Below are 16,555 nucleotides of genomic sequence, written 5' to 3'. Positions count from 1 at the left end.
CCAGTAGATGACTTGATGTAGCAGTACCTCACAAAGGCCAAGTACTACCACAATGATGCAACAACCAAGGTAGCACAGCAAAACAATGTCACGACAGGATGTGAGACATGTGTGGTACATGACATAGGATGATGCACCATGAATGGATGTGTACTGTCACAGGTCCCCTGTACAGGCGCGGGAGTGTCACGAAACAACCACCCCCACCATGTCCCGGGTGCCTGCAAGGTCAAACTCACACAGGCCCCTGAGACCCTGGTGGGGAATGAGGTTCATGGATATGCAGTCGGGACAGGTGTTGACACACTGGATGACTGGAATGAGTGGCAGGAGAGGGGAGGAGGAATGACACATGAAACTAGGGAATGCACGAAAATGTACAACCTGCATGAACACATACACAATCCAAACAAACTTGGACATCATTGTCATGGCCTTCTGTAGTCCAGGCTCAGGAGTGGTACGAACCAACCACCCCCTCTAGGGTTTTGGCGCCTGCAAGTTCGGGGCTTACACAGGCATCCGCAACCCCAGTGGGGAAAGAGGGTCAGGGAACGTTGCTTGGATAGGCACGGGAAGCAGGAACACCGGGTAGAGGGTACAGGTTTCAAAATTGCATAGGATCACGGGTGATTAGGGAGAAAAAAACATACCAAATTGAACCACACATACATCCATGCATCAGTACGCTCCCCAGCAAGCCTATGCAGAGCAGTTCGTAAGAAAAACAACAAGACACTTAGCTCTGGTTTTGAGTGCTGGCCTCCTGCCTGCGCACTCTCAGGTCCGGTTACAGGAGCACTGCGATGCTGCAAAGAGAGACACAGTCAACAACCAGTACGTGCCAATTGCACAAAAACACAAAACCAACCATGCCCCATAGCAACAGACTACTCTACAAACAGACAATCTGTGGTTGATGCTTCGTACCCATATATAACATCACCCCTGTGACGGGTCATACACAGTCAATGCAGTAAGGCAGCCGCTGCTGGGTGCGTGGCAAATGGAACACCAATGTGTCACAATTCACACAACATGCAATGTTCCCTGGGTAAGCAGACAGACCCATATAGCAAGCCATGACTACATAGCAAGTTGCGTACCACCATGACCGAAACAAAGTTGGCAGTGCATTTATCATGAAGTACGTGGAAAAGACATGCACTGCACCCGAGTATGTCCCTTGCTGTATGTCCCTGTGAGCTGCCCCTTTCCATGTCTCGGAAGGCTACATGGTTGATACAAGTGGCTCAATGGACCTTGGTGTACCGGAGGGTATGTGCCACTGCCCCTGCATGTGTCCCAGACAACCCTACTATCAGCAGCCATCAGTCCACAAACACATCTAAGCTGCATTGTGTGCTTCAACACCAATATTCGTCTAAGCTCACCCTCAGTGCTGTGACTAAGCCTGCATGTGCAACTCGCCTGGTGCAAGCTTTGCTGTGTCGTGACCCCCCTGTGATGCTCACCTTGCCTGGAGTTCCTTGGAACATGTCAGCATTTCTAGGATGTGGGTCTGCAATCACTGTGCCTCTGCTTCTGCACACATGTGCATGTGGGCACCAACAAACGGGTCCAGAATTCCGTCGTCCAATGGGCCATGTCTGCTGGCAAAGGTGCTCTGGAGGCTCATCCCCCTGCAGAAAGGGCATGAAACACATGATTAATGCTTCAAAGTCATCTGTGTGTGCTCATCAGGCATCTCATTACTTGACCATGTCAGAGAGTCACATCATAAATCACACCATCAGTCCGTCTTTCACCTCCAAAGTGTGGAACACTATCTACAGCATGAATTGCACATGTACAGGAAAGATATGAATCATACTACACAATGCATAGCAATCAATGTCCACATTAATCATGACACACCCCATCTAGCAAAAGCTGAACAGTGGACAATGACACCTAAATCATCCCCACTAGGGGTGTCAACACAAGTCACACAGCACCAGACATGCCACAGATATGACAGTCCAAAGCCCTTGTGTAAAACGCTGTAACACCGAACCATCCTTGCGAGCCCATGGATAAGGGAGGCAGGAGTGGCATATGTGAGTCAAGGAACCCAAGCAGCAAACACATACACAAGACAACCATGAAGGGCCCAGCTGGAACAGACAGTGGATGCCTTCAAAAGCCACAAAGCACCGCACCGTCACATGAAAGCACAATAGACTAGCAATTTTTAAACTAAATCAACTATTAACTAATTACTCTAACTATGGAAAACCTACATTACCTATTTAAACTAACTATCAAACAGAAACTTAACAGAAACTTAACTAACTAAACTAAAAGAAAAATCAAAAATGGCCACATACGACCCGGGGGGGAGGGGAGGCACCCAGGAGGGGGGAGGTACAGGGTGCTGCTCAACATCCACATGCGATGATGCTGAGCCAAAAAAAAATCCTCCATGGGCTCAACGCCTGCACAGCACGACCTATGTGGGAGATAGATGGTCGTCTGAGTGTGGCTCATCCTGGAAAGGAGTACGTGGCACAGTATCCTGGCCACGCCTAGGAGCAGCTTGCCCCTCGTCGGCAGCAAGTCTGCCGGACGGGTGAGCCTGGTTCTGTGTGGCGATGTGACGTAGGTCTGCATGCAGAACCTCCTGTGATACACGTGCTTCCTCTTGCAAGGTAGCACGTGTAACACGGAGTTCCTCCTGCAAGTCCTGGCTGGACAACTGGTGCACCTCCCGGCAAGCCTGTAGCTCGGCCGAGATGGTATGCTCAAGCTGTGCAAACCTCTCCTCTGCCTGCTGCCTCTGGGACATCATAAGGACACCTAGAGTGGATCTGAGGGAAGCATACTCCTCCCTCAGGGCATTCATGTGCGCCTCTGCGTGAGCAGCAATTGCTTGACGCAGAGACGACATTTCAGCCTAGCGTGCCCTGTCTGAGGCTGCCATGCCCAGCCTGAGCGAGTGGGCCGTGGACCGTGCCACCTGCTGCTGGAGAAGCACCTGCCTAGCAGTGGGGAGCACAGATCGGGCCACAAACTCCATGCTCTCAGCGATGTTCTCCATTGCTGCCCCCTGCCGTTCGGAATTGGCAGTCATGTCTTGCTCCCACTCAGTATACAGGGGTTGCGCGCGGCGACCGCGTTGCCGGGCTTGACCCCTGCGGGACCCAAGGACCGGGGGTCCTCGCTGTGTTGGCACCGCCTCCGGCTGCACGACTATATGCCCCCGTCGACGTGATGTCCCAGGCACATCAGTGACTGGTGTGGAGGGTGACCCTGCGTCCCGATCCACCACGGGCGGAGGAACCAAGACTTTCTGATCCCTCAGTGCAGGTGTCGCAGACAGAGGAGTGTCCACATCAGAATCACTCACCCCTGACACATGGACTTGATGCTCATCCAACTCAACATGGACGTCAGAGTCGTCATCAAGGCTGGACTCATAGGCAGCCAGAGACAAGATGGACTGCAGCACTTGGGGGTTTTCGTGGCCTACCACCCCATGACCCCCACTAGTGCTGGGTTGATGTGGCGTTACCAACCCTGTGTCTGGCATGACAACACCATCCTCTGCCTCCATTGCGTCATCACCTGAAAAATAGAGAGAAAAAGGTCAATACACATGTCAGAAGCACATGACACACACACACACCGACAGCAAAGGCATCCGACAGACATGTGACACACAACATATGACCTGGCATGCATGCTGGGTCTACTTTGAATAGCTTCTGTGATCAGACCTGTTGAAAGGTGGCAGTTTCCATGGAAGTGGGTCTATGCAGTGCAGAAAATGTGTACGCCACTCACTACCTACATGTACAAGCACTACATGGTGTGTGCCAGGAAATGTGAAGGCAGTGCAATGTCAAATTCAGACATCACGTGCATTGTGCATTCAATGTGTAGTATGTCTAGAAGCCAAGCACCCCTCCACCCCAGTACCAAAGCAGGGATGCCTAGCATGGTATCAAAAGGCTGACCATACACCTGTGTATTGACAGGCAGTGTTGACTGGCATAAACAGCTTAATGTGATTCAAATTACAACACTGCAAATGATGCTGGGACAGTGGGCAGGACACATGATGGAAACTCCGGAGGCCGCCCACGTGTGAAGAAGACACAACAAGAGTTGGACAGAGTCATTGGCCATTGAACAGGCTGAGGCCTGTGAGCCACACAGATTGTCAGAGCCTAAACATGTGTGCAACGCAGGACTGAGCCACAGTTGACATGGGAAGGCTGATGAGATGGCAGGCAATGTATGTAACCAAGGACTTATATTACAGTGATCATCCAGTCAAGGACACATAGGGGCATGCGTGCAATGCACATGGAGCATGAATGGGCACTCATGTCCCTGCGGGACATCTGACCCATGCACAGTACAAGTGAGATACCCTGCATCGAGTACTAAGGCTGTACCACACGCCATATGTCTGGCAGATTCTACGCTGGAAGTTAGCATCTACACAGGACACATGAACAAGAAAGTACACATTGGCAAGATTGAAGCAGACCAGTGCAAAGGTGGAACTGGGGTGCAGAGTGGCGGAGGAGGGGCAAGGGAGCATGCCTACATGGAGTCCCGCATGCAGGCAGAGGAGACATGCATGAGGGTAGCATTGCATTACTTACACATCAGAACCATGTACAGGTCACATGTAGCAGCAATCATGCACAACACATCCCACAAGTGAAACACACACATCCTCAACAAACACTCATCAACACTCACTGGACTGGGCATCAAAGTCCAGCTTCTCTCCCACTCCTTCGACCAATTCAGGTGGTATGAACTCCGCAACGAGAGCCTCATGCGGAGTGAGTTCTTCCTCCTCTGGTGCAGGCCCACAACCAGTCACCAGAGTCAAGTTGTAATTTGAGGCACGCTTGGCCTTAGTGCTGCGCTTGATGTCATTCCAACGCTTTTTGCACTCCTGCGCCGTGCGCACCTCATGGCCGAATGAACTGACATGTTCCGCAACATGCTTCCAGTGGGTGTCACGTTGGGCAGCCGTGGTCTGACTATTGGCACCCACTAGCATGTCACGGCTGTGGCCCCGCACGTAGTCCATGAGGAAGTCCAGTTCCTGCTTACAGAAAGGCTTCTTCCTCGACGTGCAGGAGGTCGTGCCTGTGTGTGGGGTCCCAGCCTGTGCTGCAGGTGCAACCTTCCTCCTCTTGGACTGTGGCGCAGACCCTGGCTGGCTAATGCCGCCCTGACCAGTATGGCCAGTGGGTTCGGTGGATTGAGCCAAGGGAGTGGCAGGTGGAGGGATGACCAAAGGCCTGACTTGTGTCAGTGGCAGCTGGGTGCCCACTAATGGACCCTGCACAGCAACATCAGCTGTGGCAGGGTCGTTGGCCGCAAGGGTCCTGGTTGGCAGACTCACAACCGGGGTGCTGTTGGGTGCATCTGCCCCTGCCCTTGCCAACACCCGGCTGTTCGGGGCAGCAGATGACATGACTGCCCCAGGGACACGTGCCTTGGTCTGAGCAGCCCACCCTGCCCCTATGGTTTCCCCCCTGGCCTGTTGGAGATCTACCAAGGGCTCTTCAAGTGCCAACGCAGCCTGTGCTGGCAGACCCTGAGCCGGGGTGGCGGTGTCCACAGCTGCACCTGCAGCTACCACTACCCTTGGGCCCGTGGCAGTCGATGGAACGGACTGCCGGGTCATATGGGTGCCAGTGCCAGATGCAGGAGCTGCATCCCCCGGAACCACAGGGGGTGGTGGCATGGCTGCACCGACACATGGCACAACATTGTGCTCAAGTGGCGCACCCCTGCCTCTTCCCCTTCTGTGGCTGCCCTGGACACCCTGGAGTCCCCCTACTCCCTGGTCACCACGGCCACGTCCCCGACCACGCCCGCCACGAGGAGTACGCCCAGCTGAGGCGCCCCTCACCTTTGGTGGCCTCCAAACCATGGCACAGATGTAGTAGTGCTGGCACAGATGGAGTGGTGCCAATGGGAGGAGTACACCACAATTGACCTGGGCAATTGGGATGAAGGGGGTGGGAAGCAAGATGTTAACAGCCCCCCTGCACCTGCAAGGCTGCATGTGACCCCGGTGATGTGGTGACGGGTCACGCAACGCTCAGGCACCCCAAAACTGCAGTAAAACCGTGCACGCAACCCTGCAGCCTACGTGCATGGATTCAACCTCCCGCAATACGCGGTGGCACCCAGTAACACGAATAATGCGTACGCGTGGGACACGCAGGCTACTATGACATCGAAAATGGGTGCGATACACAGGGGCACCCACAGTGGGAAAAAGAGCGTGTGCGACTCACCGTCTGACTAGCGCGATGCAGAAAAACATGCGTAGCCAATACCCCCGCCAAAAGAAGAGATACGTCCTTGATAGCTGTGAAGTTGTGATGGTGCGCGAAACAACAGGAAGCAGCAACACACGTCGGTCTCCACGAAAGGCACGTACAGCGAACTGCTGGGCCCGCTCACCTTTAACCCGTGCTGAGGGAAACGCACGCGCGCGTCACGTTACTTACGCGCATGGGCCCTTTCCTCGTATTACACGCGGACGTGCAGTTTCCACGCGCGCTTACGCGCATGGCCCTTTCCTCGTATTACAGGCGGACGTGCAGTTTCCACGCGCGCTTACGCGCATGGCCCTTTTCTCGTATTACACGCAGACGTGCAGTTTTTCACGCGCGCTGAAATGCCCATGCACGTCTGTACACGTCACGTCACAGGGGCGCTTGCGCTTGAGGGGCCTTCTGTCCAATGAAAATGCGTATGCGTGCAGACGCGCTTACGCGCTAAGGGCCTTTCCTCGAATTACACGCTGACGTGCAGATTTTTCACGTGCCAAATCACTCCGTATCAAGCTGGCCACGCGTAAGCACACGGAAGACCACGCTCCTGCCCAGAAGGCCGAACTACTGCCCCCCAGAGCCCCGAGCACGCTCCCACCTGCCATCTGCTGCTGCCTGACTGCCTGCTGCCCACGTGCACTGCCATTTGCTGCCTGCACATCAGCCAGGGGTGCTGTTGCTGTGACCACCCCTGCTGGAACCGAAGACTCCCAACTGGGATTCCATCGCTCCACAGCCCAGCCCCAGGACCCAGTTGCCCACCCACTCCTGCCTCTGGGGTTGTCATGTCAGGGCAAACACCATCTGGGACCACTGACAACCCCCGGCCAGAGAGGCAGAGGGGCACCAGCTTCAGTGCCACCGAAGTTGGTGTCCTGGTGGAGCAAGTCCTGGGGCAGTATGATGCCCTCTTCGGAAGTTCCCGCGCCGACAAGGAAGGACGGACTCGGATCTGGACTGACATTGTGACTGCCATCAACGCGGAGGGGGTGGCAGTCCGCGATTTACAACATGTCAGGAAGCGCTGAGAGGACTTCAGGTCCAGGACCCTGAACACGGGCCGGCGCCTCTTGAAGGCAGCGGATGCCAAGGGGCGCCGGGGCCACTTGTCCGAAGAACAGATGAGGGTCCTGGAACGCATATCCCCAGCGCTCCACGTCCAGGTCCTTGAGAAGCAGACCCGTCTGGAGTCGAGCGGTGAGTGTACATGCATCTTGATTGTGAGCAGTGCGTGTGCTGATTATTCAGTAGTGTGCAGGTTGCACATCTGTTTGTATGGGGTCGAGTATGGGTGGGGGTGTACAGGGCCGTGGGGCTGACACATGCGAGGGCTGTAATGTGTGAGACATGGATGGTGCTTGTGTGTGTAGGCTTGCATGCCAAATGCAGTTATGTGGGCACACATGTTTGGATGAATGTGTATGTAAGTAGACATGTCAGTGATGTCACGCATGTATGTTGTTTTCGGCTGCATGTATCAGCACTGTGTACATGTGCATGTGTGTGTATTTGACAATGGTGCAACAGTGATGCAACATGGATGCATGTGACAGCGGTATGTGGAAGCCTGATTGGCAGATGTGACATGGATGCCCGTCTGAACAGTGCGACACTTGGCAGAGGTGTACACATGCATGCAAGTGTGGTGGTGTGTCTACATATGTGGTGCACTTCCTGTGTTGCATGTGATGTCTGGCTCACCTTTGGCTGCTCATGCTGTTCTATGTGTATGGATGGTGGTGGCAGTTGCGATATGGCTGTGGTATGGCTAATGTGTGCCAGTTGTAATGACATGTGTGTTGGGGGTTGTGATGACATGTCTGAGGTTTGCCAATGCCACTCATGTACAACTGTCATGTGTGTATGTGTCCATTGTACAGTGCCCTGATGCCTGTGTTTTGTTTCTCCCAGTCTGCAGCGTCAACTGATGAAGAGGGCGGAGAAGGTGCTGTGGAGCACAGCGGCGGGGATCCGACCGCCAGCCGGAGACGCAAGGCCCGGCTCCCCTCCCAGGTTGTCATCTCGTCGGGGAGTGAGGAGTCTGGTGCCGCGTCCCAGGCCGCAGCTGCCGGGGGGAGGTCCAAGAGGCGGAGGTTGGAGTTGGACTCCTCGGCAGCAGAAGGGGCAGCTGCGACACCACAGGGCCCAACAGGGGAAGATGGCACGGAGTCATCCAGGTTGGTGGGGGGTTTGGTGGAGGAGGAGGCCGTGCAAGCACCAGAGACGGGGTCTGGAGGTGGGTATCCCACTGGTGCTAGTGGTGCAGTGCAGGACCAGGGACAGGAGGCAGCACAGGCCGCCGCGGAGGTGCCTGTGTGCAATCCTGTCCCCGATCCTGTCCCTGCATCATCTTGCACCAGCAGGGATGCCTACGTCCAGACCCGTTTTCAGGCAGGGGATGAGCTCACGTCAACTGGCCTTCCTCTGCCTGCGGACGTGGCTATCCAGGTCCGGGTTGAGCCTGTCCTGGCTGGTGTGGCGTTGCGTCAACGGGCCATGCGAGGTGACCTGCAGTATTTTCATGAAGAGACTGCACGTCATCTCGAATGGCTTGTTGACCACGTCAGCCTGCTGGGACAGGTCACCCAGGCCGGATTCCTCCCTCTGATGGGGCTTGCTCCGACCCCCTCCTCAACTGGACCCCCTACGCGCCAGTCGTCCTCTGTGCCATCTTCCCACCCATCAGTCACCTGGGTGCCCTGTGGAGTTGCCTCTGACGGTGCGGCCAGGCTGGTGGAGGAGGCATCCCTGCCACAGTCGGGAGTCGGACGTTCAGCAGGGGTGGCCACATCAACAACTGCACCCCAGCCGGCGGAGGATGTGCAGGCAGCAGGAGGCAGTGCACGGGCAGAGGCACAGCAGCAGCAGCAACGTGGTGGGAGCTATGAAGGCTCGGGGCTTTCAACATCGGAGGGGCAGGCATCGGCCGGAGGGCAGGTGGACCCAGGACGGGGTGTGTCTTCGGTGTGGCAGCGGTTGGGCCAGCAGATAGGTGCGGAGCGGCGGCGGGCGGAAGAGGCGCGACTCACAATGGTCAGGGCGGAGAACTCCATGCGGAGGGCCCAGAGGCGGGCCGAGTGCCTCGAGGCAATCCGCAGGGGGTTGGAGGAGGAGATGGCGTCGTCCCTGCGGACCCTCGGGGCCATGGAACAGGACTGCCTCCGTGACATCGAACAGGAGTTCGATGATGCCCTGGCCCAGAACACCACGGGTGAGCCGCTGGACTTGCCCACCGCCTTTGTATATAGTTATATAGTTAGTGTTAGGTTTCCTTTATTTCTTTTTTTATTTGGTTGCGATTGGACAATGCGCCACGTTTTTGTATGTAGTTCAGTTTTTAGTTAGTTGTCATAGTTAGGTTTCATTTGGTTGGGCTCATGGACCCGGGATTATCTTGTAAATAGTTCTTCAATGGATTTTTCTTTTTTATGGAGTTTTTTCATCGCCATGGAGCAATGGTTTTTGTTTATCATTTACCCTTGGATTTCTTTTCTGACTGTGACTTTGGACACCATTTATTTTGATTGTGCTGTGTGTTTTTGATTTGTTTCATGGACATTCATCTTCTTTTGGTTGTTTTGCTTTGTGGTTTTTCTCATTTCATTTCCATTCAAGTTGATTTTAAATACATTTATATTTTCATCCTTCAATGTGTCGTATCATCTCATTGCTTTCATGCATGTCATGTTGGGTGTTTTAACATTCACTTGCAGCCATTGTGTGTGACAGACATGTGTTCATTTGCATTATTTACATTGGGTGTGTAACATGTAATTGCCTTTGATATGTGGGTGGATGTGATAGTTGGTCGGGCCTTTTGGCAGGGGAGGATGGCCATTACGGACATGATTGGGGATTGGTGGGACCCAGGTGCAGGGGGGCATGGATGGGACATGGGCGAGGGCCTGGTGGAGGGTGCCCCTGCACTGCTGGGGGGTGGGGGTGGTGGGAGACATGGGTGGGGGCCTGCTGGCAGGTGCCCCACAGTGCTGGGGGGTGGGGGTGCAGGGTTACATGAGTTGGACATGAGTGGGGGCCTGGTGGAGGCTGCCCCTGGTGGCTGGGGGATGGGGGTGGTGGGGAACATGAGTTGGACATTTGTGGGGGCCTGCTGGCAGGTGCCCCACAGTGCTGGGGGGAGGGGGTGGTGGGGAACATGAGTTGGACATGGGTGGGGGCCTGCTGGCAGGTGCCCCACAGTGCTGGGGGGTGGGGTGCAGGGGTACAAGAGTTGGACATGAGTGGGGGCCTGCTGGCAGGTGCCCCACAGTGCTGGGGGGTGGGGGTGGTGGGGAACATGAGTTGGACATGGGTGGGGGCCTGCTGGCAGGTGCCCCACAGTGCTGGGGGGTGGGGGTGCAGGGGTACATGAGTTGCACATGGGTGGGGGCCTGCTGGCAGGTGCCCCACAGTGTTGGGGGGTGGGGGTGCTGTGAGACATGGGTGGGGGCCTGGTGGAGGCTGCCCCTGGTGGCTGGGGGGTGGGGGTGGTGGGAGACATGGGTGGGGGCCTGGTGGAGGCTGCCCCTGGTGGCTGGGGCATGGGGGTGGTGTGAGACATGGGTGGGGGCCTGGTGGAGGCTGCCCCTGGTGGCTAGGGGATGGGGTGGTGAGGAACATGAGTTGGACATGGGTGGGGGCCTGCTGGCAGGTGCCCCACAGTGCTGGGGGGTGGGGGTGGTGGGGAACATGAGTTGGACATGGGTGGGGGCCTGCTGGCAGGTGCCCCACAGTGCTGGGAGGTAGGGGTGCAGGGGTACATGAGTTGGACATGAGTGGGGGCCTGCTGGCATGTGCCCCACAGTGCTGGGGGGTGGGGGTGGTGGGAACATGAGTTGGACATGGGTGGGGGCCTGCTGGCAGGTGCCCCACAGTGCTGGGGGGTGGGGGTGCAGGGGTACATGAGTTGCACATGGGTGGGGGCCTGCTGGCAGGTGCCCCACAGTGCTGGGGGGTTGGGGTGCAGGGGTACATGAATTGGACATGAGTGGGGGCCTGCTGGCAGGTGCCCCACAGTGCTGGGGGGTGGGGGTGGTGGGGAACATGAGTTGGACATGGGTGGGGGCCTGCTGGCAGGTGCCCCACAGTGTTGGGGGGTGGGGGTGCTGTGAGACATGGGTGGGGGCCTGGTGGAGGCTGCCCCTGGTGGCTGGGGGGTGGGGGTGGTGGGAGACATGGGTGGGGGCCTGGTGGTGGGTGCCCCTGCACTGCTGGGGGGTGGGGGTGGTGGGAGACATGGGTGGGGGCCTGGTGGAGCCTGCCCCTGGTGGCTGGGGGGTGTTTGTGGTGGGAGATAAGGGTGGGGCCTGGTAGTGGGTGCCCCTGCACTGCTGGGGGGTGGGGGTGGTGGGAGACATGGGTGGGGCCTGGTGGAGGCTGCCCCTGGTGGCTGGGGCGTGGGGGTGGTGTGAGACATGGGTGGGGGCCTGGTGGAGGCTGCCCCTGGTGGCTGGGGGATGGGGGTGGTGGGGAACATGAGTTGGACATGGGTGGGGGCCTGCTGGCAGGTGCTCCACAGTGCTGGGGGGTGGGGGTGGTGGGGAACATGAATTGGACATGGGTGGGGGCCTGCTGGCAGGTGCCCCACAGTGCTGGGGGGTGGGGGTGCAGGGGTGCATGAGTTGGACATGAGTGGGGGCCTGCTGGCAGGTGCCCCACAGTGCTGGGGGTTGGGGGTGGTGGGAAACATGAGTTGGACATGGGTGGGGGCCTGCTGGCAGGTGCCCCACAGTGCTGGGGGTGGGGGTGCTGGGAGACATGGGTGGGGGCCTGGTGGAGGCTGCCCCTGGTGGCTGGGGGGTGGGGGTGGTGGGAGACATGGGTGGGGCCTGGTGGTGGGTGCCCCTGCACTGCTGGGGGGTGGGGGTGGTGGGCGACATGGGTGGGGGGCCTGGTGGAGCCTGCCCCTGGTGGCGTGGGGGTGGTGGGAGACATGTGTGGGGGCCTGGTGGAGGCTGCCCCTGGTGGCTGGGGGGTGGGGGTGGTGGTAGACATGGGTGGGGGCCTGGTGGAGGCTGCCCCTGGTGGCTGGGGGATGGGGGTGGTGGGGAACATGAGTTGGACATGGGTGGGGGCCTGCTGGCAGGTGCCCCACAGTGCTGGGGGGTGGGGGTGGTGGGGAACATGAGTTGGACATGGGTGGGGGCCTGCTGGCAGGTGCCCCACAGTGCTGGGGGGTGGGGGTGCAGGGGTACCTGAGTTGGACATGAGTGGGGGCCTGCTGGCAGGTGCCCCACAGTGCTGGGGGGTGGGGGTGGTGGGGAACATGAGTTGGACATGGGTGGGGGCCTGCTGGCAGGTGCCCCACAGTGCTGGGGGGTGGGGGTGCAGGGGTACATGAGTTGCACATGGGTGGGGGCCTGCTGGCAGGTGCCCCTGTACTGCTGGGGGGTGGGGGTGGTGGGAGACATGGGTGGGGGCCTGGTGGAGGCTGCCCCTTGTGGCTGGGGGGTGGGGGTGGTGGGAGACATGGGTGGGGGCCTGGTGGTGGGTGCCCCTGCACTGCTGGGGGTGGGGGGGTGGGAGACATGGGTGGGGGCCTGGTGGAGGCTGCCCCTGGTGGCTGGGGGGTGGCGGTGGTGGGAGACATGGGTGGGGGCCTGGTGGAGGGTGCCCCTGCACTGCTGGGGGGTGGTGGGAGACATGGGTGGGGGCCTGTGGAGGGTGCCCCTGGTGGCTGGGGGTGCAGGGGGACATGCGTTGGTGGGCAGTAGTGCAAGTTGACATGTGGGTTGGCTGGGGGGCATGGCCATGGTGGATGGGGTGCCTGCAGGACATGTGCAGGGTAGGCCCCTGTGGTGTGAGCCACCTGCAGGGGCCGTGGAGGGTGTAGAGGGAACACCTGGGAGGGCCCACACGTGCAATTCACGTGTGGTGCTCCCCGCGCACCCCTGTAATACACGTACCCTGATGGAATCACGTGTCGAACTTCCCCCGCACCCCGAAATACACGTACCCTGATGGAATCGCGTGTGGAACTTCCCGCGCACCCCTGGAATACACGTACCCTGCTGATTTTGCATGTGTAACTTCCCCTGCACCCTGAAATACACGTACCCTGCTGATATTGCGTGTGGAACTTCACGCGCACCCCTGAAAAACACGTACCCTGCGGAAGTCACGTGTGTAACTTCCCCTGCACCCTGAAATACACGTACCCTGCTGATATCGCGTGTGGAACTTCACGCGCACCCCTGAAAAACACGTACCCTGCGGAAGTCACGTGTGTAACTTCCCCTGCACCCTGAAATACAAGTACCATGCTGATATCGCTTGTGGAACTTCACCCGCACCCCGAAATACACGTACCCTGATGAGCTCGCGTGTGTGACTTCCCGCGCACCCCTGAAATACACGTACCCTGCTGAAATTGCGTGTGTAACTTCCCCTGCACCCTGAAATACACGTACCCTGATGGAATCGCGTGTGGAACTTCCCGCGCACCCCTGGAATACACGTACCCTGCTGATTTCGCGTGTGTAACTTCCCCTGCACCCTGAAATACACGTGCCCTGATGGAATCGCGTGTGGAACTTCCCGCGCACCCCTGGAATACACGTACCCTGCTGATTTTGCGTGTGAAACTTCCCCCGCACCCCGAAATACTTGTACCCTGATGGAATCGCGTGTGGAACTTCCCACGCACCCCTGAGATACACGTACCCTGCTCGCACGGGCCCACCGCATGTGGAAATTCCCGCGCACCCCTGAAATACACGTACCCTGCTGGAATCGCATGTGTAACTTCCCCTGCACCCTGAAATACACGTACCCTGCTGATATCGCGTGTGGAACTTCACGCGCACCCCTGAAATACACGTACCCTGCAGAAATTGCATGTGTAACTTCCCTGCACCCTGAAATACCCGTACCCTGGTGATATCGCGTGTGGAACTTCACGCGCACCCCGAAATACACGTACCCTGATGGAATCGCGTGTGGAACTTCCCGCGCACCCCTGAGATACGTGTACCCTGCTCGCACGGGCCGAATCGCGTGTGGAAATTCCCGCGCACCCCTGAAATACACGTACCATGATGAAATCGCGTGTGGAACTTCCCGCGCACCCCTGAAATACGCGTACCCTGCTCGCACGGGGCCAATCACGTGAGGTACTTCCCGCGCACCCCAGTGATACACGTAGCCCGCTTGCTGTGCTGGTACAGGGTTAGCACAGCCCTTTGCGCTGGATTGAGTATATTGATGGCTTTTCCCTGCGTGAGAGGCGTTCTTGGGGGCGTAACTGGCGCTGCTGCAGGGTCGCTGCGCCACTGTGCGCCACGGCTGGTTTTGGTGGCTGGAATCCATGAATACGCTGTGCGCGGAAATGGATTTTAGCGCACGCGGCTGGCGCAGGGATACGCACGCGCACACTGTGCGCCAGCCGCATGCGCCACTTGTGCGCTGAATTCTATGCATTACCTCCATAGTGTTTATGGAATAAGGCAACAATTGGACTACTGTGCTGGAATGGTGAAATTCACTATAAACTCACAGGAAGATCCACAAGAATTTTTAATGTACTTACTACAAGTACTGGAAAACAAAAACATACCTATAAAGGAAATCTTCCAGATTTTTTACATGTGGAAACATACATGCACTCTGTGCAACGATGTGACACAAGAAGAAATTCCCAATGAACGCTTCATATATATATCAATACCAAATTGTGAATCCATTCCATTTCAGCAACTTGTACAAAATGCAAACCATGGTAGATTATGCTCTACCTGCAATTCAGATAATCGCTCCACGTTAGTAATACAAACACATAGTAAATACGTAATACTAATGCTTCTACGTTACAATGCAGATGTTTCTAAAAACAACTGCAAGCTGACTGGATTCACACATAGTCAAATATCACTTGGTAAGAAAACCTTCACAACAATAGGTATAATCTACCACGCAGGATCCACAACCAATTCAGGGCACTACACGGCATATATGGCATATATAAAAAAGAAATGTGGATGGTTTGAATGTAATGATAGTACCATTACTCTAAAGGAGAGATTACCAGCAAATCCTACAAACGCTTATTTGATGTTCTTAAAACCAAAATTTGATAAATAAACTGTATTTAAACCTTTAAGTAAATTTGTGTTAAAAAAATATAAACTGTTAGAATACTCCAAAAGCTATCTAACTGCTCAAAGATTCTACAACAACTAATCAGATAAATGCATACCACTAAATTAGACCAAAAAATACACAGTTAGAATACGCCAATTGGTATCTAACTGTCCCAAAATTATAAATTTGTGTTAAAATAATATGAACTGTTAGAATACTCCAAAAGCTATCTAACAGCTCAAAGATTCTACAACAACTAATCAGATAAATGAATAGCACTAAATTAGGCCAAAAATACACAGTTAGAATACGCCAATCGGTATCTAACTGTCCCAAAATTTAACAATATCCAAATAGATAAATCAAAACCACTAAAATATATTAAAAAAATAAACAGTTAGAATACGCCAATTGGTATCTAACTGCTCCAAAATTTTATAATATCAAAACAAATGAAGAATCTGTTACTGCTCCAAAAAAAATACAACAAAGCAAAATATAAAGCATTAGCCAGAAACAACAAGTCAACACTGAAAACAAACAAACAAATAAACTAGCATAACAGAAAAAGGTTTTTTTTTAATCCAACATGGATTTTTTTTCTCCCACAGACCCAATGATTTTAGCAACAAATACAGAAACTGAGCAAATTGCACAGTACTCTGATTTGTACTCTACTAAATATGAGGGTCGAAAAAAAATAAAAGTATATTGCTTATACAATGTAATAAGTCATTACAAAATACTAATACTAACATGCTATTTTCTTTTATCACAGAAATGAAGAAGAAAAACATGGACTCCCATTACTAGACCAAACAGTAAGTATACAATAATAAGGACAACCATAGCAGCATATCACATCCATAGTAGCTAATACCTTTGTTCCTTATACATTTGTTTTTCACCCAAAGTTATAAGCAAATATGAATGTGATATGCTGCGGTCGTTGTTGCCAGGGCATAGAGTCTTAGGTGCATGGCCATGCACCCAAGACTCTATGCCCTGGCAACAACCACCGCAGCATATCACATCCATAGAGTCAAACATTTCAACTATGATCTATGGGAAACTTTTAATGTCCGCGAACAATGTGAGTGTTCTTAGAACACTTTGAACTTGCCAGCGAACAATACGGACACTGTTTTCAGGACACC

Source organism: Ambystoma mexicanum, chromosome 5q (assembly GCF_040938575.1).
Source record: "Ambystoma mexicanum isolate Mex_15411 chromosome 5q, UKY_AmexF1_1, whole genome shotgun sequence".
In the NCBI taxonomy this organism is placed as follows: domain Eukaryota; kingdom Metazoa; phylum Chordata; class Amphibia; order Caudata; family Ambystomatidae; genus Ambystoma; species Ambystoma mexicanum.
The sequence above is the reverse complement of the archived record's forward strand: the minus strand, read 5'-3'. Positions refer to the sequence as shown.